The sequence below is a fragment of the Patagioenas fasciata genome, chromosome 2 (genome assembly GCF_037038585.1).
Source record: "Patagioenas fasciata isolate bPatFas1 chromosome 2, bPatFas1.hap1, whole genome shotgun sequence".
Taxonomy (NCBI): Eukaryota; Metazoa; Chordata; class Aves; order Columbiformes; family Columbidae; genus Patagioenas; species Patagioenas fasciata.
The window spans coordinates 27,409,843-27,437,516 of record NC_092521.1 but is presented as its reverse complement, the minus strand read 5'-3'; the positions used below and the strand labels follow the sequence as shown (position 1 = coordinate 27,437,516).

The 27,674-nt window shown below is 39.6% G+C and overlaps 1 long non-coding RNA gene across 7 annotated transcripts in view; it reads right to left on the bottom strand.

Moving 5' to 3' along the window:
• Nucleotides 1-161: 161 nt before the first annotated feature.
• The window catches only part of LOC139827136 (uncharacterized), a 128,873-nt gene continuing 101,360 nt past the window's right edge, over nucleotides 162-27,674 (bottom strand). The window contains exons 5-8 of one of the 7 annotated variants that reach the window (XR_011737374.1): nucleotides 25,716-25,871; nucleotides 24,640-24,810; nucleotides 23,773-23,827; nucleotides 162-1,589 (exon numbers count right to left, since the gene is read on the bottom strand). This is a non-coding gene — a long non-coding RNA (uncharacterized lncRNA). Of the gene's footprint in view, nucleotides 1,590-5,839; nucleotides 6,317-10,352; nucleotides 10,452-23,772; nucleotides 23,847-24,639; nucleotides 24,811-25,715; nucleotides 25,872-27,674 lie in introns of those variants that run through there. The other 6 variants (XR_011737369.1, XR_011737373.1, XR_011737368.1 and 3 more) reach the window with 6 other exon arrangements.

Here is a 27,674-nt window from a genome sequence, read left to right as displayed (position 1 = left end):
TAAGTTAAAGGATTTTTATGTTGTTAGAATGATGCTATTGCGGTCAGAATAAAATAATACTAGATAGATTGCTGAAATAGATTGCTTCAATGAATGTGTCCTAAAATTTTCTGGAATTTTTATTCCATGAGAAACCTTGGAATTTCAGCACAAAATTTCATTTAATTCAGAGAAGAGAAAAAGGAAAAAAATACTTAAAATTGAATGGCGCTTCACAATAAATGAAATTAAAAACTATAAAAAAAGAAGATGGAAAATCTTGGTCTGTGAGGTTGCACTTATATGTATAAGGACTAACATTAGTTAATATAATAACTAATATGCATATGACAAAATATTCAGAGGTTCATCCTCTGTATTGCCTTCCTTGTACAGTATACTTATCACTTTTATGAGGACACATAATTTCTTCTTACTCTTCGCTTGACCCAAGCCACTGAAGTAAATGGATTATTGTCAGTTCATGTCAGTTTATACAAAGACTCCTTTCACTGACAATGCTCTGCTCCAGCACAATAACCTAACAAAGGCCCCACATAAAAGACTTTGTAGTGTATTTTTAGGATATTTTGTATAATTTTGATCCACTTCAGTATACTTTGCATACCTTCTCTGGGTTTATATTGTTTGAGTTTTAACTACAATGGACTTTGTATGAAACTACAGAGGAACCAAAGAGGGAATTAAAGAAACATAAAGAAAAATCCCTTCTATGCTTTCATTTTGTGGTCAGTCACCACTGTATTCCCTCTCATTTCTTTGGAGATTTGTAGCCAAGAGCAGATCTATGGCCATCTGTTTTTAATCTGCTATTCAGGATGATAGTCTGTGGATCAATGAACTCTATCCATAGTCTATAGAGAAACTGCAAATCTTTTTGCAATAATTTCCAGAGGATAGTAAGATTCACAAGAGACTTCTTTGCCTTCCTTATCTCCAACTACAGTTTTTCATAAAAGAATGGCATCATAGCTGCCTGTTCCAACAATTGCTTCTGTCATGATGCATTATTGCCAGCGAGCTAAACAATTGAAGTCATAAATCTTTGAGCTTTTAACTATGCTACCGCTGCCCAAAGGAGATTTTGTGAGACGGCAGTGAGCTAAAGAGAGTCAAGTGACTAAATGCAAGAGGGTAAAATGGAACAGACAAGTTTTCCTTCTAAAATATGGTTTGAATTTTCTTACAAGATGAATGTAGCATGAAATAAGGTTCCTTGGCAAGACTGAAATTAAGCAGGGTACACTTGCTTCAGTTAATACTCAAAAGACACTAACAATACTGACATAAATGAGTAATTCTACTGACCGTACATTACGCTGAGAAAAGCATTTCAGCAGGAAATAAAAACTACTGCTTGCTGTCCTGGTGCCCACTGACTTGGCATCTGCTTAGGATAAAATGCACAAATGCTTACGGTAAGAAGTGCTAATCTCCCTGGCTATCACACAGTTCACCTGATTAGCACCCCCCTACACACACACTTCTGTGCACAATCTGCAGCCACCTTGCCAAAGCCAAAAAATACGTGGCTTAGCAAACCAGTGAGAGAGGCCTGAGGTGCTGCTGCTTCTTCTGTCTTCACTGTCCTGAAGAAAAAAAAAAAAAAAGTGAGAAGAATATTTTGAACTAAAGGAGATGCAGATTCTCTGTTCCCAAATTGAATTCAGTACAATACTGCTGGACAACACAGTGCTCTTCCCAGAGCTGGCTGAAATACTTTGGCCCTAAAGGATGCTTATTACTGCACATACATGGCCATTCCTTGCAGAGGGCATGAAGGCAAGACACATCAGGCTACTAAGCTGCTCCAAATAAATAGGCAGCAGTCCTTAACCCTTAATTCTCCCAACACGTTTTGTTACTTCTTTCAGAAATCTGTCCAAAATGAAAGCCGCCTAAACTCAGGAACATTTTCTTATCTGAAATGCAGGCCTTCTATCCAAATTGTGTCACTGCACTTAAAAATCTCTGTTCATGTGAATACCCATCTTTTCAGATCTTATTGTTGCATACCTTATGTAAGCTGCAGCATCCTCGTGTCTCTTGAGAAAAACCTAAGCTGACCATTCTTTCAGATTCTTGCATTATTTAAGTATATTGAAATTCTGCATTTTAAATATGAACAGCTCAATTCTCCCCTTAGATACATAAATGCAATTCCCACTGAAATCAATTAAAGCTGTCTTGAAACCTCACAGAGTACACTAAGCTTTGTATCCATTTATATCTTGGAAATAATTGAAGATATATCATGTGAATTGTCTAATGGAATGATGAATGGCCCCCATTTCACTATCTGGAAGGAGAATTTGGAGAATTTGGATACTTGATCCACAGCTTTTCACTTGCTGTAAATTTTCAGAACCACAGCTTCTCTGTACTCCTCTATTTTTACAAATAATTTCAACTTCATGGTGCTAATTGTCTTAAGAATTTTTTTTTTTTTTAGCCTTATATGGATTTCCTGCCAAGAAAAAAAAACCTGTATTTTAAGTTTGAACTGAAACAACTCATATATAAAATATTTCTACTCTATAATGTTATGGAGGCCTTCTTACAGCAAAACAGATTTTATCCAGAAATCAGAAAGTTTATGGTTTTAACCTGGAAAGTATTTGCCAGGGAAATAACTACAATAAAGGAAATTCAAATTGTTGGACACTGTACTTGCACCATTCAAATTGACAGAGGTTTTGACACTGATTTTTGTGCCCGGGTAGGATTTTACTTTGCTCAAGGGGTGACATTTCCCACTTGCCAGTGGAATCTTTAGAGCACCTGAGAAGAAATAGAATGGAAATATCTTCCAAAATATTATTTCAAGAAACACTAATAAGCTTGTTGCTTATCCTAAAAAATATTTCTTTACTTCCAAGATGTCTCTGTTTTCTATTAAAAATAGAAAGTATTTTAAGCTTATAAAAATATTCCAAAGTAATTACAAAATATTTTGTCCAAACTAATTTCTGAGCTGATACTTGCATTGTCTTTGTAGATTTTTCTGTTGTTGTTGTTTAGTAATTTTAATTTAAATTGAAGTAAAGTTAGGTGAGGGTGAAAAATCCATTTTAAAAGACAAACCTTCTAGATAAACTGCAAAGCATCTTTGTTGAGAATGGGAATGTGAGGAGTTGCATAAGCAGGAGGTAGCATCCAGGGACAGGGGAAAGAAACTCTTCCACCTTCCTTTCTTTTCTATCACAGAGTACCTTTCATTTCTGCCACTAGTTAGCTTCAGCTTTACATAAGAAATTGTCTTCCCAGACATGCTTTTACTAAAACAGCTATAAACTTTAAATAAAGAGATAAATTGAATGAAACAGAATATTTTCGTAGGGTAATAGTCTCCTGCTGTCAGACAGTCAAGGGATTTACTGAAATGAGATTTATCTTCAGAGCAGAAGATATTGATCATGTGCTGTTACAGTAACAGTATTATTTCTTTTACCAGGTGATTGATGGTGATAGAATGATTTTGATTAATGGACGTCAGTACACAGTGCTTTAATGTGAAGTTACTCAATAGCAAATCTCTGGATAGTTTCAATCTTAATTGTACCTTCTGGGGGTCAGAAAAGTAGGAAATTTTCAGAAAACAATGGGTATTTCTTCCATAGAACAGATTTTCCATTAAAAATATGACATGATTAGGATACTTCTTAATCAATGGGCTCATAAGTACTTAATTACAATAATTTTAAATTCTTTCAATAAATGTTTCCTAGCAATGAAACAATGTTACTAATAGAGTATAATAAACAATAAAGAATATTTTTTTACATTAATCCTCAGACTTTCATCCAAGATTCATGAAGTGTTTCTATGAACACAGAATGCACCTGCTGCAGTCACGCAGTTGTATATTTTGGGGTGAGACTTCATCTGTCTCTGAATTTCCTACTGGGGTTTCTGGTGCCCCTCTTCTGGGGGTATGAGAATCTCAATTATCTCTTAATATCAGTGAGGAATTGTTCCTGTGTCTCTGAGGTGCGGGGAGACACTCTCCCTCCTGGTCACCACTCAGGGCATAGCCCTGCCTAATCTTACTTGTGTCGTCCATTTCCCTCTTAAAAAAACATTCACAGTTCATTCATGGTTTCTTGACATCATATACAGAAAATATAAGAAAATATACTCCTTTTTTAGACAAGTAGGAAGAACATATCGCCTCTCATGCTCTCCAGTTTGTGCTGGAAGCTATAAGTAGGATATCCTTTTCAAGAAAAATTGTAAGAACTCCAGTTATGGTTTCCTTTCTTTTTTTCTATTTATTTTATATCTTGTTCCTGAGCACTTGGTATATCTCATGGACCACTGAATCTACCCTAAGTATTGTGATTTATTGGTTTTCCAAAGTTTTGGGGCCTTTCTGCCTTGAAACAAAACAATACTATGATACCAGGTAAAAGTTCTTAAGCATTTTTATCTTTATTTCTACTTCTTTAATTAATTTGCTGGGGATTTAGCAGCTTTGGAAAACTGTTCATTTCCTATAGCTTGTTAGATATTATGGGGTTACAGGAAAAATAAGAAATGGTACTCATCTTTATTTTCACAGCTTTATTTTATTGACTCCAAGTCCTCTGTACTTTCAAAGAAAAATAGATATAAACATGAATAAAGCATTTTTAAGTTTAAAAACAATCTTTTGCAAAAGATGGAGCATGACAGATCTGGCACTGCCTGCCAAATGTAGAACCATGGTGTGGGTACCTAATGAAACAGTCCTGCTAAACTCAGTGCTTGTATTCCCTAAACAAGTGACCAAGAGAGGTAAGGGGCTTTGAAGATCTCCAGAGGCAGACTTTTTCTGGCAAGTTGAGATATCTAATGAGCAACTGCTTCCCCTCTTGGGACCTTAAAAAGAATCTAGGGTTTCCTATTCATTATTCAGGATATTGCTTAAATCAGACAGAGTATGGCAAAGTTTGGGTAGCCATCTTTAGGGACCCTCGTGAACAAATATTGTATCCCTCCTTCTCCTGCTGTGAGGAGGGAAGGACAGGGTGCATGAACTCAAGTTCTGGTTTTCACCAAGTGTTTTCTTGGCACGCATCTTCTTGCTCTCTCTGTCTGCTCTGGTATTGACCCCAGTGAGTGTGGGCTTGTGTTCTCACATGATAGCTGTGCTGTAGAGAGCTATAGGGATGTACTGCAGTTTAGACATGAAATGAAGAACTAGGATGCAATTGAGAATGAATACAGGGCTTCCCTTCTATTTTTAAACCTATGTTTGTTCTCTTGCTGGGTAGGACTGAACAATCTTGGTGTTTCAGAACCTCAAAGAGCTGCATGTTTTACCTCCCCCCTGCCTGGCTCCCTGGCCTCTCCCCCACAGCATCAATGATAATGTTGCTGACCTGGGCTGGAGTTTGGGTAGCTGCCTGTCCCTGGAGTCCCACAGCCACCAACCCCGTCCTGCTCCTTTCATCCATAGGGGAAAACCAAAACAGGCAGCTCCATGTCCTTGGTAGGTGATGAAGGCAAGCCCCCTCCCCCCTTCTGTTCAGGCAGGGGCCCTCACCGCTCCTACCATACTGCTGTCTGGGAGCAGCAAGGGCCTGTGGAGGCCATGGTCTGGCTGCCTGGGCCACTGGCCTCTATGTGGGGCACAAATGCTTCCTGGTACCCCGTTGTTCCTGTCTCCATCGGCGCCTTCACCTCCCCAGCCTCTCCACCGCTCACGCTGCAGGCGCAGCCTGCCCTTCATTTGAATAAAACCATCATCAAAACCATTCAGTTGAGTCAGCTATTAAACCACTTAATTCCAAAATCCATACCATGGGTGATTTAGAAAGGACAATTAAAAAGCCAGAGAACAGTCTCTATGGTTTTTTTATTGTGAACTTCATCAGCCTGGAGTGCCGCTTGCCATCCGCTCTGCTAATAAAAGTCTTGATACACAAATTGAAATAGTGTTTTATAGGTGCCTGCTTTGCTTCCCCTCCTCTACCCCAGTCTGTCAGAAAATGCTTTCTTGTATATAAATCACTCTTTTATTTTATTTTATTTTGTTCTGAGTGCAGATTTAGGACTAGATTAAGAGTGCCCACGACACAGTCAACAGAGAGAGAAAGGCAATGAATCAACCAGCGGGAGCTACGCAGGTCTTTGTAGCTGAGTGCAAGACCAGCCATGGCTGTGTTGGAAGCTTAACACTCTTCTCCTGGTCAAAGTGAAGCTGCAGCAGGGCTTAGGAGTGAGCCAGTTCCATCAAAGTTCTCCTATTGCAACAGCAACACCTGAACACAATACCTCCTCAGGGTTCAATCTCACCCTTGCCAGTCAAAGGCAAAGAAGATAGGACTTATATCTGCAATTAAAGTGGGAAAAATTATACTTTAATATCTATTAATTCCAGAGCAACAAAGCTGAGAAGAGAATGATTAAAACAAGAGAGTCACAGAAGGATTAATCTGAAGTTAATTTTTTATTCTCATATTGTCCTGCTGGCTGCTCAAGAAAAAGCTAATATCATGCTAATGTTCCTTTTCATAGACACTGCATGAAGCTTGCCTGTTCACATCATGCAGTGTCTGAACAAGAACCTGGCCCAGATCATATGTTCTGTGTCTCCATCTGTGCGGGTGGGTCAAACTGATCTGTGAAAAGAGCTCTCCTATCACTCCTCATATTCAGCTAAACCATCGAGAATCTGAAGTGCCAGGAATTTGAACTGAACTTGGCTTTCCTTTTGATTAAAAAAATCCAGACAAATGCACATCTAAAACCTTTACCCTCTTTTCTCAGGCAAAAAGGAGGGTGAGTTGGAGCAGTAAATGGGAAGGGCTTTGCCCTCTGCTGGAGCAGAACAGTGGGATGATGCTGGAGCAGAATGGTGGGATGGTGCTGGTAGCTGCCTCTCCTGCCAGGAGTGAAACATAGCAGACAGAAATCCCCAAAAAGAGCTAATCTAGCCCAAAACAGAGATATCTGACTGTGCTGTGTCCAGTGCGTGGGCCTTTGTGGGACACTTTCTCTCATGTTCTTCTCTGACAATTTGCCACCCCAGACAATTGCTGAGGCAATGCTCCTCTCTGGATAGCATTAGTGGAGGTGTATTTCCTTGCAGTTTCTGCAACAGTCTGGTTTTCTACTTTTCTCCCCCTTTCCGTTTCCTGTTGGCACTGCATCCTAAACTCCTAACCTCTTACACACATGCACATTGCTTTTTCACTTGCTGGGAGGTGCTGCACAATGAGATCCATGTAGTGAGAGTTCAGTTGTTATATGTCGCAGCACCACATATGCTAGCCAGTTTTCTCACCCACACCCCTCTCCGTGGGATTTCTCAGCACACTTGCTTCCCAGCTCCTGCTCTCAACATGTGGTGCAAAGTGTAGTGGAATATCCGGGTCTGAGGCCCTGCAGTGTACAGGAGGACTCTTCCTGACTTGTATTAATATTGCTGCCAGTGAAATCTGTGGCATTTTGATTGCTTTGGAGCTCCGGTGCCGAAACATGTTTCTTTCTGCTTACCCATATGACTCTCCTTTCAGCTTTTTGTCTTCACATGAAAGAGAGGGCAAAAAAATTCTTTTGATGTTTTTGAGAATATTGCAAGATAGTCTGAAGAAAACACCGTTTCATTTGCTCAGGCTCTTGTTCATACAGGCTTTCATGACTTCCAGGATTGACTATTTTAATTTGTTCCTGGTGGTGTTCCAGATTGTTTGCTAAACTGGCTGCAGATGGTTTTGAATGTTGCTGCTGCCAGAATTGTTACTAGGACTTGATCTACAGATCATATTTCTCCAGTCTCATGTTTCCTCTACCCTGGTGCCTGTTAAGCAGCATATGGCTTTAAAATTCTTTTACTGACTTATAAAGCTTGCAGTGGCCCTGATTCTCTTTACCTTCCTGACCTTTTAACTCTTTAGGCTTTGGGTTAGGCTCATGGCTTATCTGGTGTAATGTTCACTGACAGTTCAGAACCAGTATCCAGAAACTGGTGTCGAGAACAGCTTTGGTATTTGCTCCTTGTCGTGCTTTTCTGTAACCTCAGTGAAGGGAGTGGATTGTCTTTTTGCTTTTGTTGCCTAGTATTCGAACAGTTATCCTAAGCTTTTCTACATAGATTTACACACAGACACAGGCACACACAAAGTCAACAATTAAATGGCACACTTCTCCTTTAAAATTAAAAAATGCAAACAAAAGCAGTTTGATTCCCAGATGATGTACAAGAGAACTGATCTAATAAATTCTGAAGAGTCACTTCCTAGCTACACCAGGTGAACAAGAAGAGGTCCTTATGTGTGTATGGCATGAAAAAAGTGGAAACGCCACCTTCTTTCACTTGTGTGCCCTTCAAATACTGTGATTATGGAAAGCTCAGGAGTGTAACTCAGCTTTCTGTCAACATCGTGTTGCCTCTGCTGAAAAGCAGGTATGCAAAAACACTATCTTGCCTGGGTATATTTCATCACACAGTATTTGGTTCCCTCTTCACTAGATAGACAGTGCCGCTGGTTTTCATACCTGCCAAATGCAGAACAAAAGGCAACAGAAGGGAACTGGGTTATTTTCACCTGTAACTGACTGTGTGTATAGAACTTTTATTAACAATAGTACAGCATAAATGTTTAGAGGCTGAAAGTTTGTATTTACTGAAATATATGGGAATTTTGATTTCTTTGTTATAGTCGAGGCTTTAAGGAATGAGGTTTAGTAGCAGCTTGGATTGCTAAGGTTGGCAACTCCATGGAAAGAGTTCTTGCTGTTTGTGACCTAAGTCAGGTTTGCTCAGGGAGGCACTGAGATGTAATCAGAGGTTGTCACAGCTTCAGAGTTCCTTTCTGGAGAACAGCCGATCTGCAACCCTAATTGCTGGCATTTAGTATTCAAGGGTTAGTTTAGGGTACATTCCTCTCCTCATGCTAGCCTTGAGCCCCTCTTCAGCACTGGGATTTTTGTCTCTATCTGGAAAGAATTCCAAGGAATTCTGCTCCCACCTCAATCTGCAAAACCAGATCAGCAGCCCCAAAGCCTTCCACTCCTCTGCCTTCACTGTTAGCAATTCAGCTATTTCTGAGAAGATACATAAGAGTTTCTTTCTTGTGAGTAGCTCTGATGTGACAGATCTCTTCTACTTCTTATCTTCTCAGTCTGATTCTCTTGGCAATCTCCTATATCTTTCATGCTTATTCCTTGTTATTCTGCACTTCTACAAGTTCTCTTCTTCTATTTTCTATTTTCCTTATGGAAAACCATCCCCACCTTTTTGCTTCTCTCAGAGTTGATCATATATACATTTATTATACATATAATATACATATTATATTATCATGTAGACATTTTTTGAAAATGGAAAAATAAAACTAGGAAAAAAAAAGAGACAAAAGGAGAAAAAAGGAAAAAACTGAAAACATCAAAAACTTCTCTCCACTGTCCTGTAATCTGGATTGATTCTGGCTGTTGCATTCTGACTGTTTTGCTTTTGTATTGTCCTGTCAAAAAATGGGTAGAAGAGGGAAGAAAGAATGGAGACATCAACATTTCTTCATAAAATTCCTCTCTCAAGAGCATTGTATATGTTATGGAGAAGTCACTTTCAGATTGCTTTTTGGAGCATAGAATATATTAAGTTTATTCCTGTACAGTAAATTCATCAAGAGAGAATTGTAGTATTCTATAAAAAGTTAGAATGCCCTAGTAGAGTTTATGAAGTATGTGGAAAGGAACTGTAGACACAAGGCAGAGAACATAAGACATAGGACATGGAAACTCATTACAGCTCATGAAAATTGACTGTGTTGATGTTGAGGCCAGATGACTTATAAAGTCCCCAGGTACACAAACAGGTCAGTGATAAGTAGAAAATAGTAGTTCCCTCCTGTGTGTACACTGTAAGACTAATAAGAGAACATGGCACATGGATCTATGGTCAGGTTCTTAAATAAGATGTTGAGCTGCTGGAAAAAAAAAAGTAAAGGAAAATGAGGATAAAGAGTAAACAAATTTATCTGAGAGCTAGAGAAGTTATTCTACCTTCACAAACTTGAAACTCAATGTGTTTATTCGAGTGAAAAGATGGATGTTGAAATAATCTTTAATCAAACAAGTATGACCAACAAGAAGAGTTATGGCTGGAAGCTCTGGACAGATGAAATCAAAAGAAAACATAATATATACTCTGAGCATTAAGGGCAAGTAATCGCTTGTCATGGTTTAACTCAAGATGGCAACTAAGCACCATGCAGCTGCTTGCTCACTCCCTCACAGTGGGTTGGGGAAGAGAAAACTCATGGGTTGAGATAAAGACAGTTTAATAAGTAAAGCAAAAGCCACACACAAGCAAAGCAAAACAAGGAATTAATCCACTGCTTCCCATGGGCAGGCAGGTGTTCAGCCATCTCCAGAAAAGCTGGGCTCCATCACGCATAATGGTTACTTGGGAAGAAAAATGCCATCACTCCAAACATCCCTCCTTTCCTTCTTCTTCCCACCTGTTGTATATGTTGAGCATGATGTCATACAGTATGGAATAACCCTGTGGTCAGCTGAGGTCAGCTGTCCCAACTGTGCCCCCTCCCAACTCCTTGCCCACCCCAGCCCACTCACTGGTGGGGTGGTGTGAGAAGCAGAGAAGGCCTTGACGCTGTGCAAGCCCTGCTCAGCAATAATTAAAACATCCCTGTGTTATCAACACTGTTTCCAGTACAATCTAAAACACAGCCCCATACTGTCTACTATGAAGAAAATTAACTCTATCCCAGCCAAAACCAGCGCACTGCTGCAACACAATACCAAAAAAAAAACCAAACTCATACAACAGTAGCATTGCCTAAACAGGTCTGAATGCTTTTCTGGAAGACTCATGTTTACCCAACACAAGGTTTACTTTAGTCATATATATTACTGTGCTTACTCATTATATGAAAACTGAATAAAATGTTATATTCTAGAATGTGCAGGAGAAAAGACTGACGAGATATTGGTTCTTCCTGGTCTTAAGCTTTAGCGACCTGGGAGATGACTGACTGGGTCAGGCCAGGTTTTTTCATCCCTTGCTTTATGTGTAAAGATGTAACAGCAACCCTGAGGGATGGTATTTCTTTACTTTTAAAAGTGGAAAATAGTAAATATAAACTTTTTAATGTAACTAGTTAAGAAGCATTTCAACAGATCCTTTCAGTTCTTTTGCTTAAATGCCTTAGCATTCAAAACCAAAAATGTGTAATTTTGCTTTGGTGGCTTGAACATTTTAGTTCAGGAGTCAGAGGGACTTCGATTATTCATGAGAACTGTAGTTCAAATGCATTGTTCCCATTTTTCACCTGTGATTTGGGGTCTCCAGCTGAACTGGATCTTGTCTGATGTTTCAGCTTCAGGAATGTCTATGCCATAGTGTAGTCAAGGAAGCTTTTGCAAAAAGAGCAACTGAAGTATGCATTGCCTGAACCAAACTCCCATGAGGCATTGCTATGACTTTTGTGACCATGAAGTAGAGTCTAACAGATCTGGTCTGAAGTGTTTCAACTAACCAAAATGTTTCCCTTGGAATCAGTGTTGCCTGGTGAAGATTCAGAAAGTTCAAGGACTATTAATAATATTTCCTCATGGTAAAGTTCAGTTTTGCAGAAAATGAGAAAGCATTCATGGAAATTTCCTGACTAGTTTTATTTAAGAACTAGAGAACCAGTTCTTAATTGAAAGAGGGAGAGTGCCAAATAGTAACACCTCCAGGGACAGCAAAACTGATTAAATACGTGTCTAATGTTCTGGTTTTGATCCAAGGGAAACTGCATCAGAGCTATACATGTTGTTTTAAGTTTTTTCATTTTTATGAAAAAAATGTATAAGTAAAAAAGCATGTTCTTTACGCTGGGGTCCCATTCCCTTGGGTTACTCTCATTGTGCTCACACCACACAAGTGCTGTTCTTTTCTCTGAGTGAGCAGACGTGCCGGCAGCGTGAGGGTTGGAAGCAACAATGAAGAAAACACTGAAGTGGTCCTTGTGTGTGCCTGCCTGACTGCTAGGTCATGAGCTGTGCTGATTCAGAAACCTGAGCTCTCTGACACAGGCATGGTTATTTTTTCCATTGCCTTCCCACGCACTGCTCACTTTTACCCTCTTGCAGTGCTGGCTGTGGCAGTGAAATGTTCAGGGCATGCCGAGGCCACAAAAAGACAATTGTCTTCAGTGACTTGTCCCTTCCTGAAGCTACAGCTGTTATGAACTCCCCCACTTGATGACTAAAATGGATGGTGTGGGATGCTAAAAATGGTAATGTTTTGCTGCTGAAAAATCCAGATTTTCTCAGAATCACAGATTGGCTGATATTGGAAGGGACCTCTGGAGGTCACTTGGCCCAACCCCTCTGCTCAAGTAGGGCCACATAGAACCAGATTTCCAGCACCATGTGCAGGCGGCTTTTGACTATCTCCAAGGACACAGATTTCACAGCCTTTTTGGGCAACTTGTGCCAGTGCTTGTTCATCCTCACAGTAAAGAATTTTTTCCAGATGTTTGGAGGGAAGCACATCCTGTGTTTGCATTTGTGCCCATTGCCTCTTGCCCTGTCACTTGGCACCACTAGAAAGAACCTGGTTCTCTCTTCTTCACACTCTCCTTTCAGATATTTGGACACTTTCATAAGATCTTCCTGGGTGCTCTCTTCTCCAGACTAAACAGTTCCAGTTCTCTCAGCCTTTCCTCATAGAAGAGATGCTCCAGTGACTTAATCATCTTCGTGGCCCATCGTTGGATCTCTCCCATTATGTCTATGTCTCTCCTGCACTGGAGAGCCCAAAACTGAATGCAGAACTCCAGATGTGGCCTGACCAGTGCTAAATTGAGGGGAATCATTCTGATCTTCTGTCAACACTTACTGCTTACTTATTCACCAACAGCACTATCAGATCATTAAAATATCCTACCTCCTGCTGTACCAGATCCACTTTTTCCAGAAGATGTGCATACCATTGATCAATATACTCTAGCAGTGATGAAAATCTAAAAATATGGAGCTAATGAGACTACCCTTAACACTGAAATAACATTACCAAAGCTTTCAAATCTCTGTTGACAAAAGGAGAAAGCAAACATCTTTATCTCTTGACTCACTACCATTGCTGCACATGCTGAGAGACACAATGTACCATCTCTGAAAGCAAATCCACATCTCTCTAGTACAGATCTTTAACTTACTGACAGTGATCAGATGGTCTAGTGCAATACAGCCAGGTGACTTGAAGAGATACAGATCACACTCAGGATTGCCTTAGTAGCTCTAGTTTCTCAATGCTTTTAAATTTGTAAGATGGCTTATAGCAATGTTATTGTAATAACTGTAATATCAGCTGTCTTAGAGCTCAATAAACTACATCAAACCGCATGATTTTTTCTTGAAATATATTGCATATTTCTATGTGTGTGTGCATATGCAGTTTTTTAAAATTAAATTTGTAAAATGGCCAGCTGACATAAATCTATGTACAGCACCACACTCTTCACTGGTTCTTATTTCCTGGAAAGGCTTATGGATTATTGTAACTCTGGCAAATATATTTTCTTGGGTAACTCTAAGGCTGAAAGCCATCTTCTTTATGATGTTAAACGTTAAATACCTTTCAAGAAAAAATTGTCTCATCTAAAATTCACATATATTGCTAGTTGCAGGCAAAGGTTAAATCTGAGCCACTTTTACAGCACGGAAATACAGAGCTGAAGTCACATTAAAACCACAATGCAATTCTGTAGACAACAGAAAAAGCAGAAATTCTGAGAAAAACTCATCCATCCATAAAAAACAGGTTCTTCTCCTCAGTGAGCACAAAACCAGAGAAGCAGAAAGCACTGGCAAAGCATTAGTTTACTTTTATCACTAATTTGTGGATGACTATTGGAGGGCACACTGTGCCAGCATGCAAGAAATGCTCACTGTTTATATCAAGTAGTCCAGTGAAATGGTCAAAGACAAGCCAAATAATTTACAAGAGTCTTTCAATGTGGCAAAGGGTTTCAGAGCAGCTTTGCCAATACACAGCTAAGCTCTATTGGAGACTTTGAGCAGAACTGATTCTCAGCACCTGATCCTGGTCTCCACATACAACAGTAGTGACCATGTCTGTCTGCATAAAAGCATTATGTTTCTGGCTGCTGTTGTCTCTCAAATGATCAAGAATATGGAGTTGGAAACCCCCCTGGGAATGCCAAATACATTCTCTAGCAATTAGATGCATTAAGTATCTCCTTTCATAAAGTCACTTTTAAAATATGATATAAAGCTAATAAATCTCAAAGTCACTATAAATTAAAAATAGGAAAAGGAAAGAAATGTCTTGAATGGCAACATTAGAAGAAAGAAAAACATAACAATTCAGTGTGATGTGGACAGGTAGGACTCCTCTGATCTGCAATGCCAAGTTGTGCCTCAGGGAGGAAGCGGAAGAGCTGCAGTGATTGGCATTTGTTTCCAGATCTGCTCCTGGATTAGTTTAGGACTGCCATATCTGTGACAAGGGTTTCCTGGCCAGAAATATGTGTGCAGGCACCACCCAGATGGCCTACACATGCGCTGGAAGTGCATCCCAACCTCAGCATGTCTGATGTACTGTGCATGTGCTGTGCAGCTGTGCATGCAACGTCAGTCAGATGGACCCAGCGCACATGGCATTTACACTGTTATCTGTACAGTCTATAAACTACCAGGGGAGTCAGACACACGGCACATGTACACAGTATAGGATTTCTGGTTGCTTTTGGACTTCCTACATCCTAAGATTCAGCACGGGAGTGAAAAAAGGACATGCCTGAGACAACCCTGACAAACAGGGAGCATTCTTTCTTATATATAATTTATCTGAAGGGTGATTTTGTAGAAGTTGGAAGATATCTGATGTGTATTTATGGACTGTGACACAGTCAGCATGAGCAAAACCAATGCTTTGTTCATCCAATGAAAGAAAGTGTTTAATACATGACTCCTGGACCAAGCTGAGAATGAAATCATATCAAAGCAAAAATGCACTGTTCAAGCAACGCAACATAGCTCCCAGATGCATAAACCTTTGGAGTAAAATAAAACCACATGATCCCTATTCATAAAAGCAGCCTTTGGTGGCATTTACTCTGCCTTTGACTTGCAAACATTCAAGTGTGAAAGCTTTTGTTCATGAGGATATCTGCAGGACTGTGAACACTCCTACATGTACACCAATGGTATTAAAAAGTATACGTGTGCAAACTGCTGTGTAAATAGGCATCTAGTGTAGTGACTATCTTGAATGCTTCTCTTCATTTTGGGAGTCAGTAAGCAAGAGGTATATGGCTTTGATGAGTAAATACAGGGCTGGAAAAACAGAGCAGATAAGCAATTCATATAAACTACTATTATGCAGAATTATTTGAAGAAAAGAGTGAAAATAAATTCTGGACTTTGGTAAAGCACTCTGTAGGAGAGGGAATATCATGGAGATGATACATTGCTCATAGTGATAGGTGTGTAGTTTTCAGCTGTGTGTAAGTTAAAATTTTATTGTGCACAGGGAGAGATGCTTGAAAGATTTATAGAAAGGAAATTCACAATAAAAATGCAGTGAGCATTTTTTTGCCAATAACAGAACCTCTTGCAGTATGCTTCTTTCCCTTGTCATTTCAATTCCAGCCCTAAATGTTATTCACTGACACGCAAACGAACAATGACATTTTAAAGCTTGCACAGTGCACGTGCATCCAGCTCCCCTAGGAAAAGTCAGGAAAACACCTGACGCCTGCTGGGAATTTAGCTGTGGGTGCCAGACAGCTGCTGCCCATCAGTGTTTCCAGGTGTGCTTGTTCGGCTGGGAGGTCGCTCCAGCTGCAACCACAGTCATAGCAGGGACACAGGCAGGCTGGAGAGGCAGAGGACATGCTCAGATTTTGCTGCTTGGGCTGCCTTGGTTTTGCCCTGATTTAGAGCACCTGGCGTGTTGCAGGATGCAGATGTTTGCTCTGTTGCCCAAGAACCAGCACTTCATTCCCTTTACAATGAGCACTGTGACCTGGGGGAGTTATTAAATCTCTGGTTCAAAAGAGTCTAGCTTTCCTCTGTTTTTGTTTCTCAGCTGACAGTCTAAAGTTCACAAACAGATTAGTGGAAGGAGTATGTAGAAATTAAAAACTTAATTTTCAAACTCCTCTGAGTCAAATATAATTGACAATTTGAATTATAGCCTGCGTTGTTCTTAATTTCATTTTTCTTTTGGGAAATCCCTAGTTATAATTTTGCTTTGTCCTTTACTATAAATTTACAAGCCTATATTTAAAAATTATTCTGAAGCAACTTCTAGAGTCTGAAGCAATTTTAGGACAACTGCAGTGCTGGTGTGAGACCAGGCAATATTCAAAATTGAAGAGATTATACCTTACTCAGGAGAATAGGTACCTTTTTTAAGACCATCAATTTAATTAAAAAATACAGGCACTATATTAACAGCAAGCTTATGTATCACCATATGCCAGTCAAACATAATGAAATTGATGCAAATGTTAGATGGTATATTCTTTTGTCTCTGAAATTAACAATTCCAGTGAGCACTCTCCATGTCGGGGGAAGAGGCGATTTACTTATTTATTTGGGTTTATATTAAAAAAAAAATGCCTATCCAAGTGTGTACCTTCTGAATGATAAGAAAGGTTATAAATAATTGGCAACATTGGCAGCAATGTTTTCTTTATAGTTTATAGTTTGGCATTCGCACCTCCGTCATGTTTCCATCCTGCACAGCACTAACATCAAGTCAAGATGCCCCCTTTTCTATGAACATGTTTTTTGCCTTTGGAGTTTATTTGCATTGATGGGGGGAAAAAGTCATGAAATCACTTATGTTCAAGAAACACATTTCAACCTTTCTGTCTGATCAGGTTTGTTTTCTTTTCCAGCTTCACTCTTCATCATTGTCACCCATCCAGTTGACCACTTGTATCAGGGAAGTCAGGGGACTGGAGAACATTCACTCTTTGTATTGCTCCTACCATCAAACACTGCAGTGAAACCTGGAGAGCCATGATGTAACAGATCCCGTGACTATATGTCTGTGAGAATTTTAATAGAAGTGAACTAAATTAAAGGGGCAATCTCACAATTGAAGAATATGCAAATAGCACAACACGGATGGAGAAAAAAATCCAGAGTGTGAATCTGATATGAGGAAAACTACAGACATAATCTTTCTGATTTATACAGCTGAAAAAAAAAGTAGGGTCTTCAGACAAGTTCTTAAGGACGACACCAGTTTATGACATTAAGTTTATGCCAAGAGAAAGGAAGTCTGCAGTTATTTTCTCCTATGGAAATATGATTTTGATTCTCTTGCAACGTTTTTGTGGAGGTCTGTTGGCCTAATTTTTGTTACATTATCTTAAATGGTTACAAGTCTGTCTGAAGATACTATTTCTATCAGTACAGGATCATCAGAAGTTTCATAATGATGAAAGTAATACAGTTTAAAAGGGTCTCATATGAGGAAATTACCTTTTAAATCGATATATCAGATTTATTTTTTTTTAATGAATATGACCGTTCCCCACTTAATTATTACAATTGCTAGTGCTCTCATCTGGAGACATCATCATATTCTGATTAAGGTCTATTCCTTCAAGTACATTCTGTTAACAATGGCAATCAAAGTATTTCTTAAGATGGCAAGTCCTAAAGGTGTTTATGAAAAAAAGGGTTAGATTCTAGGCCTGATGTGACTGTTTTTCAAAAAACACTTATCACATCTGTTTTAAGATTATTATTATTATTATATAAATTATTTTATATTATTCTTATCTATTTTAAAATAGAATTATTCTATTTTGATTAGCATGAAACTAAAAATAAAACGGTACATTTAGTAAATATCTCCAATCTTAAATATCTGTAATCCTAAATGTACAGAAAGCTTATTGCACTTGTTAAGTACTGTTTGGGGCTATGTAAGCAATAATTTTTTCATAGCAAAAATTTGAATTGTTCTTGTTAAGTTATTCAGATAAGCAGAAATTACATCCAAGAAAGGGTAATGATAAAATATACACTTTTCCTACAGCTGAACCACAGGATGTCACTGTTTCTCTTTGACAAGAAACAAGCCTCAGATGTAAAAGTAGACCAGATTCTTTTTAAAATGACAGAAATGACTTAAAAAGCACAGAAATTAAGTCAGACGTTTGCTTTTGTATGTGTGAGTCAACCTAGGCAATGTGTTGCCTATGTAGAATAACAATTTAATATTCAATTCAGTTTCATAATGTACCAAGATTGATATATTTTTGGTACATCCCTCCAGACAGAACTGACACATATCAATATGTCCCATATTGCATAAAGAGTCAGGCAGAGCTGAATAGAGTTCAAGAGAAAGTTAATGTAAGACATTAAAACTTCTTGTAACCTTCCCTCTTTAGCACTGAATTTCTAAAATTTAGCACTCTTCACTACCACAAAGCTGGATCTTGACAAACACATGCTACTTCGGGAGATTTAATAAGATCCCTCTACAAGTCTTTTGTTTGCCTTCATAGCTAGGGTTGCCCCATCCTAGATGCCCCGGTGGGATGTTGGAAACTAACTTAGAGAGGCTTTAAGACATCAGTGTGCTTCAGCCAGTATTTTTCAGGAGTCTCCAAGGGCACTGTAGAATAAAGTCCTTTTCACATGGTCATCTTGATGCATCCTTTTACACATGGAATTCTTCCCTCATTGCAGTACATGAAGGAATTCCCTCACCCTTTCCAGATCTCCTTCCAAAGTGCCTTGTCCACAACTCCAGTAATATCAATCTGCCACTTCACACAAACCAAAATGCTGTTTATTTATTTACTGTTGGCCATTGATTTCACTTTTAGATTTCTTGGGGTGTCTTGGGCAGTGGTCTTGTTTTTCTGAATTTCTTCTCTGGCCTGAGCATACTGCTCACACATGACAAATAATAAAAGTATTGCACTAGTGTCACGGATTTTTCTCATACTGTAAGGTCTAGTGGCACAGGCTTTAAGAAATATTGTGTGTGAGAAACTGCTGCTCCCTGAATTTTCTGGAATGTCTTGTGTAAAACGGAGGCTTTCTGGCACACTTTACTCACCTTTCTGTTTTCTATCTTTTCCTCACAGATTCAGTAAAAAAGATTCATCTATTTTCATCCCTTTTGTGGGATGACATGTGGAATATGTGGAAAACGTGTAGGAAGATTTTTCACAATCACCAATTTCATCCCTGCAACCCGCTGAGATCTTGAACTGAATCACACCCCATCTTCCACATGTCTGAAATAATTCCCATGCTATTCTTTAAAATTGCCTCCAGGAGCCAGTGAGAGGTGGGTGCAGTGACATGAAACAGAAGAGACAGCGTTACCTGCAGAAACCTTTTTTCTGAAGTCAAGGACTATGTCATCTGGCATCCCTCTCTGAAGTCTAAAATTTTTTATCACCGAGGAGCTCCTAAAAATAGTAATGCTTTTAATCTTAATTAGAAAAAATTTAGAGTACTTTGCATGAATCAGTCTCACTAGTTCTCTTCCAAAAAAGAGATGAGTTAGCAGTTTAGGGTGAGGGATTGTGTGGCGGTTAGCGAGACATATGGTATGCAGCATAAGGACCATACTGGATGCAACTGAAGGCAGTAGCAAAATTCCTACCCACATCAGCACATCCGACCTGGCCCATAAACACTTTCTTAATTTGACAAACCATAGTATAAACGGCTTTCCATTTTATAAATGGAATTTAAAGAGGAATTATGAATGCCATCAAGCTCTCCCATGCCAATGGCATCCTCGTTGCCATAGGAACACGTGCATTTAAAAGGTGAGACAACTACATGGAGATTAAGGAGGGCTTGTAGGACAGGTACGTAAACAAAAGATGTGATGACAAGCTGTTCCTACAAAAATTTTCACGGTTCTGGGGAATATTTAGCTTAATTAGGCAGAGGCATCCGTAGGCTGGAAGATAGGGTTGTGGTACTTTGCTAATATACGTTTTCTGGGTGACACATTTGTTTCTTGAATCAGCCAGTTTCTATGAACTGCAATGAAAACTGCCTCCAAACATTAAATCTGTGCTCCCACTGCATCAACTGGTGCTGCTGTCACAGGGTAACTGGGGATCTGACAGCTGTGTGGACAGACACATCTTCAACAGCCTCAGCCAGGCAATGACATGAAGCGGCAGAAAGGAAGGTGCAGCAGTGTGGATATCTACACAGGCCACCAGCTAAGCGGTCCTCTTGTAGGACAACATGTAACTCATGGTCTTTACTACAAGATTACTGGGGCTGGTCAAAACATGGTACCTTTGCTGCAGTCAAACCTCTGGGTGCAGCGGTAAGTTGCTCTGTGACGGCACTTTTATTGAAGGTTCTCTCTACAATGTACTCATCTGAACAATGTACTGTACAATGTACTGTACAATGGAAGCTGATGCACTGCTGGTAGAGTATGCAAACAAACACACCAACAACCCTAACTCACGCCAGACAGTGGAGTTATGGTAGTAGTAATTTTTTGTGTCAAATTGTACTTTGCTCTGAACGAAAGGAGAATGTTCTTCAGAATAAAAGATAGAGGAGATCTTATTAGGTAAAAGACCGGACACTGTAGGAAGAGTGAGGGAGTTACAAAGCTCTCTGGTGTCTTCTTTTTAGTTGTATTGATTTTTTTTCTAATTCCTATTTCATTTTAAATGAATAAAAATAATTTGTAGGCCTTAGGACCCTCAGGGATACTGAAGCCTGCAGCAAATTTAAGCATACTTATCTCTTCAAAGGGAACTGGGCTTTCTCTTACAGCAGGTTAGTTAGCATTTCATGGGGAAAAAATCCAGGATATTTCTCACCAGAGAAGAGTTTGAAGGAAATGTACTTGACTTCCAGCAGAAATAAGGTGGTTTTGAAATGTTACCTTTTTATATAGGACTGCTCTCTTTCATATCTTCTCATTCTTCTGTTGTCTAGACAGTCATAGCTTCAGTCAATACTGAGCTGCAACATCCAAAATCTCTCAAATTTGGGCAGATGGATGCTGAGGGCTTTCAGATCTGATGAGTTCTCATTTTGGTAATCTTAGGCATTTGTGGAAAGCTGTTCTGATTTGAATGGACTATTATTATAGGATTTTTTTATGTGTTACGACTGCACTGGCAGATCCCAGCAGAGATCTGTGCCCAACTGTGCCACATATCTGTCTGTGGGGTCAGATGATAGCATATGTGAGGTCTTCATAAGTAAGAGAGTATCTGAAGCCATGTACTTAGTGCTTTCTGCATCGTTTACATATTGTTTTGGTGTTGAAGCAAATTAAGAGCTTGGATTGAAAACCGTAAATTTAACTCGTAGTGTAGCTGAAAGTGATGACTGGAAAAAAAGATTTCATGGGGTTTTAAGTGGCAGAAATTGGAGGGCCAACCCCCGTTTTGTGCAGCTGGAGCAGTGGTATCAGTCCATGGAGGCCACAGATGCTTGATTGCTACCTCCTTGGGAAGTTCTGCCAGTACTTAAGAGACAGAAAATCTATTTGGCACTGACAGCATGTCTACAATTCCCACTGTCAGACACTTAGTAACCTAGGTACTTCAGGCACCTCCAGGATAAAGCAGCAAGTGAGGGGAGTAAGTCTAAAGGAGTAGTGATAACTGACTATAACTATGACTCTGCCTATAACTGAAAATTTCACAATTTTTTTTCCCCAGCTCCTATTTTTCCAGTATCAAGAGTATGTTGGATCGGTAAGTGTTGCCTTAAAAAACCAAAACCACAAACAACAATAACAACAATAACAACTAATTCCTGTTTCAATCTGTCTGAATAGCTGAGCAATGCCATTTCTGTTGTGCTGAATTAGCTAAGTTCTAAACTAGGGACAATTCGCAATGAGAACACAGTGAAGACCTTGGTTCGTTTCAAAAGCCATGGTGAAGCCACATCAAGTTTCTCATATTTCTCTCCACTCAGAAGTACACAGGCTACAGTTCTGAAGATCAGAACTTCACAGGCTTCCTGAAATAAATGGAGTGCAGAAGAGAAGGGGAGAAAATGGGTGGCTGGAGACTAATGTCCTTCTGCTTAAGCTAGCAGGTCTCATTATGATTTTGCATAATTTTCAGCTAACTCTGAGCAAAGTCCTGCACTCAGTGATATTGTGCTCATTTATTTTATGGGCTAGACCCCTATGGACTCATAAAACAAGGACTGGATAATGCTTATTCTTAGATTTATTATATTTCATTTTCTAGTATAAATGTACAAAAAAATACATCTAGTACTCCAGGCTTCTTTGTCATAAATCTTAAATAAAATCAACCTAAAACACAACTGATTTCAAGCATCAGCAAAACATACCTTTCATTCATCCTACCAAGGCCTTCCCTGCAACAACCCCCAAGTCTTTAAAAGCAAACACTGCACTGGGAAGATCATTAACACCTCACCCACCATTTCTTTTTTTTGACCAAGTGGAGGACAAGTTCAAAGGAGAAGGCTTCCCACAGACAACACTGAAGCACCGGAGTCAGATTTTCTACTAATCTGTGTCTTGAGACTCACTTTGGTTTCTGAGAAGGTGCTATTTAGATTGATCTTTGGGGAAAAATTGTTTCCTGTCAACTTCTGTCCCCATCTCTTTTTTTTCCCCTGTAGCAAGAGAATAATGAAATCTCTCTCCAGAGCAGACTCTTTGGTTGCTTGCACTTGTCTTGTAGGGTATCTCTCTCCTTAACTGCTCATATTCTTTAAATATGCCAATTACCTTCGAAACCTCTGTATCTGTGTCAAATTTGATTGAATCTGATCCAGCAGGGTGAAAAACCTTTGCATCTGTGTGGGAAGCTGGACTTGCAAAATACCTGCAGACTCTAATGCAGGAACTGTGGTTCTTTGATAATCTCCTATCATAAGGGATAAGGGCTGACCAGTCTCTGCTGACCATACCTATGGCAGAATCCCACAAGAGTGGGATCCCCGCTGTACAACAAACATGGTATGATTGTGTCGTGGCTTGGATGAACTACCCTGATACAAAATGAGAGGTAAATTGCAAGTAAGATCATTTTACACAGGAAGCCAAGTTTGTCGTCACTCACATCCAATCCTTTTGCCCTGTTGTGGTACCAAATCTAACTTCAAAGGTAGATCTGTCAGGGATCCAATCACCAAAGCTTCCCTGGATTAAATGGTTTCCTTTACCGTGAGGCAAACCACTGAGTGACTGTGCAGCATCCTTCCTTGTCACATACAGATGTTACCTTCCCTGCCTCAAGACCACTTTTTTGAAAAAAACTACTGACTTTCCAAACAGCCAAGGAGAAGTCTTCTTTCCACTTTCCAACCTCCCCTGCCCAAATGTTTGTCTTAGGAATCTAGCAGCAAGGTTGGTCCAGAGACAGGTGCCACCACCTGGCTTACCTGATGGTGTAGCACGAGCTTATGACTGGTGGTTAGAATTTGACATCTTGTGAGATCAGTGGTTTATTTTTGTGTGAGAAACAGGAAAAATTTGAAAAAATGGCAAATGGGCAAACAGAAGGAGGAGGTGAACTCCAGAGGGATCACCTCAGGGCTGAGCATAGCAATGCCCTGCTCTTAAAACCATCCAGCCCAGAGTGACTTGTTTTGAAGCGCTTAAAAATGCAACGGAGTGGAAACTGCCGAACAAAACACGCTATAAAAAGTGTGAGTGTTTCACTGAAGTGAGAGACATGTTGCACTCTATTTTGTCTACTGACTAATGCCACAGTCTAAGGGACAGGCATCACATCAAACAGATTAGAACAAGAAAACCCAGTGGCAACCCCCACTCACCCCAGCTGTGTTCTCTTGGGTCCAAACTGAACATGGTGATAATAAGCTTGCAGAGCTGTTGTAGAAAACAAAGTCTGGAACATTTAAAAACATTTTTGAGTGAATTATGTTTATGAAATACCACTGAGACCTTTTATATTAATTTTCAGTCCTTTCAATAACTTGTTTTCCAACAGCACTAAATCACCCACCTCTTCTTCAGATCTTAATTAGGCTGTCAATTAGGTAAATCACATCTGTTTGTCCTTTTCACCACACTTGCCCGTGTACAGTAGCTCTGGATATTTTAGAGTATATATCCATGTTGGCAAGGAGAGATTGGCATTGCTCCCACTGCTATTGCCACCCACCCTCTGTTTTCACAAGGATACACGCAGATGCAGCAGGGTTGAGGATCACTTCTGCTTCAAATGAGTTGGTTTTTAACAAGGGAGTTACTCTTGGCTGAAAACCCCTTAGTATATGCAAGTATAAACAAAATCAGTAATAAACGTGATCAGTTTGCATGACTGTGTACTTAGACTAATGATGAAATAGTTGCCTGGGCTTAAGCGGCTGCCAACTGCTGTCACTCTGCATATTCCATGTTGTGTACAACTTTTCCATAGCATGGAGGAGCAGGCGCTGTTTCAAAGAGGATGCAGGTGTAGACTCACACCTGGCACATTAGGAAGATTTACCTCCTTCACCCCACAGGCCTAGCATAATTCTGGCAGATGAAGTGTCATGAACAACTCCTTCTGGCTTCTCAGTCACACATTCTGCACAGAGGATGCTCGGGACATCCCTGCAGAGCAGGCACTCGGTCCTGCCCACAGCTCTGCTGCAACTTGCTCTGGATGCTGTTGGGGAATCCCAGCCTCTTACCTCCCTTGTTCACGGTGGAGCTGAGCCAGCCAGGGTCCTTCGTCAGTTTGGTAGTCTGGACCAGGTTTATGTTGTGTGTCTTAAATTCTTGTTGGTGTAGACATATCAAGAAATCCTGTATCCTCCTGGACTGAATCTCTCTTACTCATCAGATGGCTTTCACTTCAGTATCTGCAAATTCAAGTTCCTTATGTTACTGGACACAACTGAGGAAATAACATTTAAGTGAATGGAGGTTGCAAAATATGGCTCTGAGGTTATAGGTCCCGACTCTTCTGAGTTCCTTACAGAGTCATTGCCACTAAGAAAACATAAGTATGGAGTGGATGTAAAATACTACAACTCAGAACTTCCCCCTCAGAAAGAAATACAGTTTTTGAACTTACTACACTTGGAAATTATTCACCTAACACGAAAGGCAATGTATAATTGGTCCTTCATAGTTAATTTATTTGTGGAACATGATAATATTATACATATTACTGAAGAAGGCAGTTTTTACAAGTAGTGCTTTAACAACTTAAAACAGTTGGATGAGACATTCTAAAATTATACTACACTTTTCAAAATAAAAAACTATATTTCAAATTTTATCCTTCAGAAGTTAAAAAGTTACAGTATTAGATTGTAGCTAAGACTACATTGCTGCTATATGTGTGCACTTTGAAGCAGACTACTTATATGAACTTACAAATTTTCTGCTACACTCATTTGATGAACAGGATCAGATACCCCGATGTACAGTTGTGATGTTGTAGTGAAGGAAGGTGTTGTTATCTGGAGGATACCTGCATAATTTGTTAAAGAATTTGGGTATCTGATTCAGTGGGTTGCAGGCAAAGAAATTATTCTATCATTGGTTTAATGAAATGCAAGTTTAGAGGGCTGGATCCCAAATCTATGGCACAGGATTCCTCTGTGATGCTAGCCAAGTCACATAAAACCTTCCTTTCCTCTGAGGCTCACTGACCTGTCTGCCTCTTGTTTTCAGGAGCCTAAGTGAAAGTTTCTGAAGGCCAGGTTAACAGAAATAGCAAGTGCTCACGAAGGTAGGACTGGTGAATGAAAGAACTTACTATGGCCTAAAAATTGTTGAGTCATACGGAATATCAGAACTTCATAATCTCTGGTGTTCATCCAAAGGAAGGAGCTTGAACTCATCTGTGATTCAGTTTCTTAAGGGTTAAATGGTTTGTGTGGCAGGAATATCATATAACTGAGACTGGTAATGTCTGCAGAAGAACCAGAAAGAAGAGTCCTTTGAGAATTCAAACTGCATCAGTATCTAATTTGAATGATATCTGCTAAAATAGTCCTGGGAGTGCCTGGCTAGGTGTGGGATGGGAAATGCTGAAGGTACTTAATGGTATCCTCCAGAGTAAAACCCATGTGGCTGCTTCATGAAAGTGCTAAACCTGTGCAGTTGGTCTGCAGAGAGGAACATCACACCTTCACGGGCAAGACAGACACCCCTGGTGTTCCCCTGGGCAAGATCCACACCCCAAATTCATCTGACAATAAGTTAGGGAATATCTAAGTCTCTACCCAGTTTCTCTTTCTGAAGTAAAAGACTGACAAACATACAACATACGCTAATCACATTACCCCATCATCTTCTGGAAAGCAGCAGGAGATACTACAATGAGAGAATGAGCTCCACTGGGTGCTCCAGTACACTAATGATCCCAGGGCTCCTGGTAGCATAATTTTACCAATTAATTCCTCTCTGATTTTCTTCCATGTTTTCTGCCTTATTGATCACCACCATCCAGTCTTCCTACTCTTCTTTTGTGATGGAATGGATCACAGGAGCAAAAATCACACACAATGGGCAAGCTACCACCCTACGACATCAAAAGTACTCCTATCCCCAGATCAGGCCTCCCTTGGTGCCATTTAACACCTCATTTTTAAGGAAGCACTAATGGTTTCAAAGCTTTGCACCTTCTTCCCACCAGCTTCTCATCCTCCTCTCTGTCCCATTGCCCTCACTTGTGCTGATACAATGGACTGTGGAAGTGTGATGTCAAACACATCAAGAGAATGATTCAGGACAAAGCACACACACACAAAACTTCCCTAAAGGACTTTTTAAACTCAAATTATTCCTGTGTACCCCAAGCTGGGAACAGTGACTTCAGCATCAGTGTCACAACCACAGAGATGTTGCCTTCTGTATTTCCATTAAATAAACTCTGCCATCCTCAACCATTAATTGTCTTCTTGTGCTCATGTATGCCTACAAGCTCCTCCAAGAATTATCACTTCCATCTAGTATTAAAAAACTCTACAGTAATAATGGGAAAAATCAGGGCTATACACAATATGCACAAAGTGCTGCAGTCTGTTGTAACACCTTTTCTTCACTAACTAATTGTATGCCCAAGTCTTTTTCACCCCGTGCCTTAGTATTCACTGTACTTTCCAAATACTAGAAGTTACGAGTTGCACAAAACCAAAATGTTTCTCCAGCCCAGCTGCTTGAATTCTCCAGAGGTTTTTTCCTGGTGTTTCTCAGCTGCAGAAGGGAAGGCTGCCTCTTCTTTAAATTCCCAGATGAGTCATGGTAAAAACAGTGTGGCGCTTGTATTCGTACTAATGCACCTGCAGGATCATCTGTCTCCCAGCTATGAGGCTGAAAATTTCTGCACATATCTGTGCATAAGTTAAAATGCTTCTAACTCTCTACCAGCATAAAACATGCTTGCAACTCTGCAAGCTCTGCAGAAACTGTGCAAAAAACAGGAGAAAGTGTATGTGCTGAACAGTCCTGAGCGATGGGAAATACATACAACATTATACAAGTTGTTTAGATTCACATGATTAGATTTATATTTAAAATCATCATGTAATTTAAAACTTTTTAGGCCCATCTCAAAAATATTTTTATACTCACACAATATTTCTTCCACAGTAATGAATTAATTTCAGTTTATTTTTCTTTGTTTGCAACTACTTTGTTCTAGATCTTATTTGTCAGTGCTAGTTTTATTTTCATTTCTGATAAAAATATTTAAGTATAATTTTTATAACAT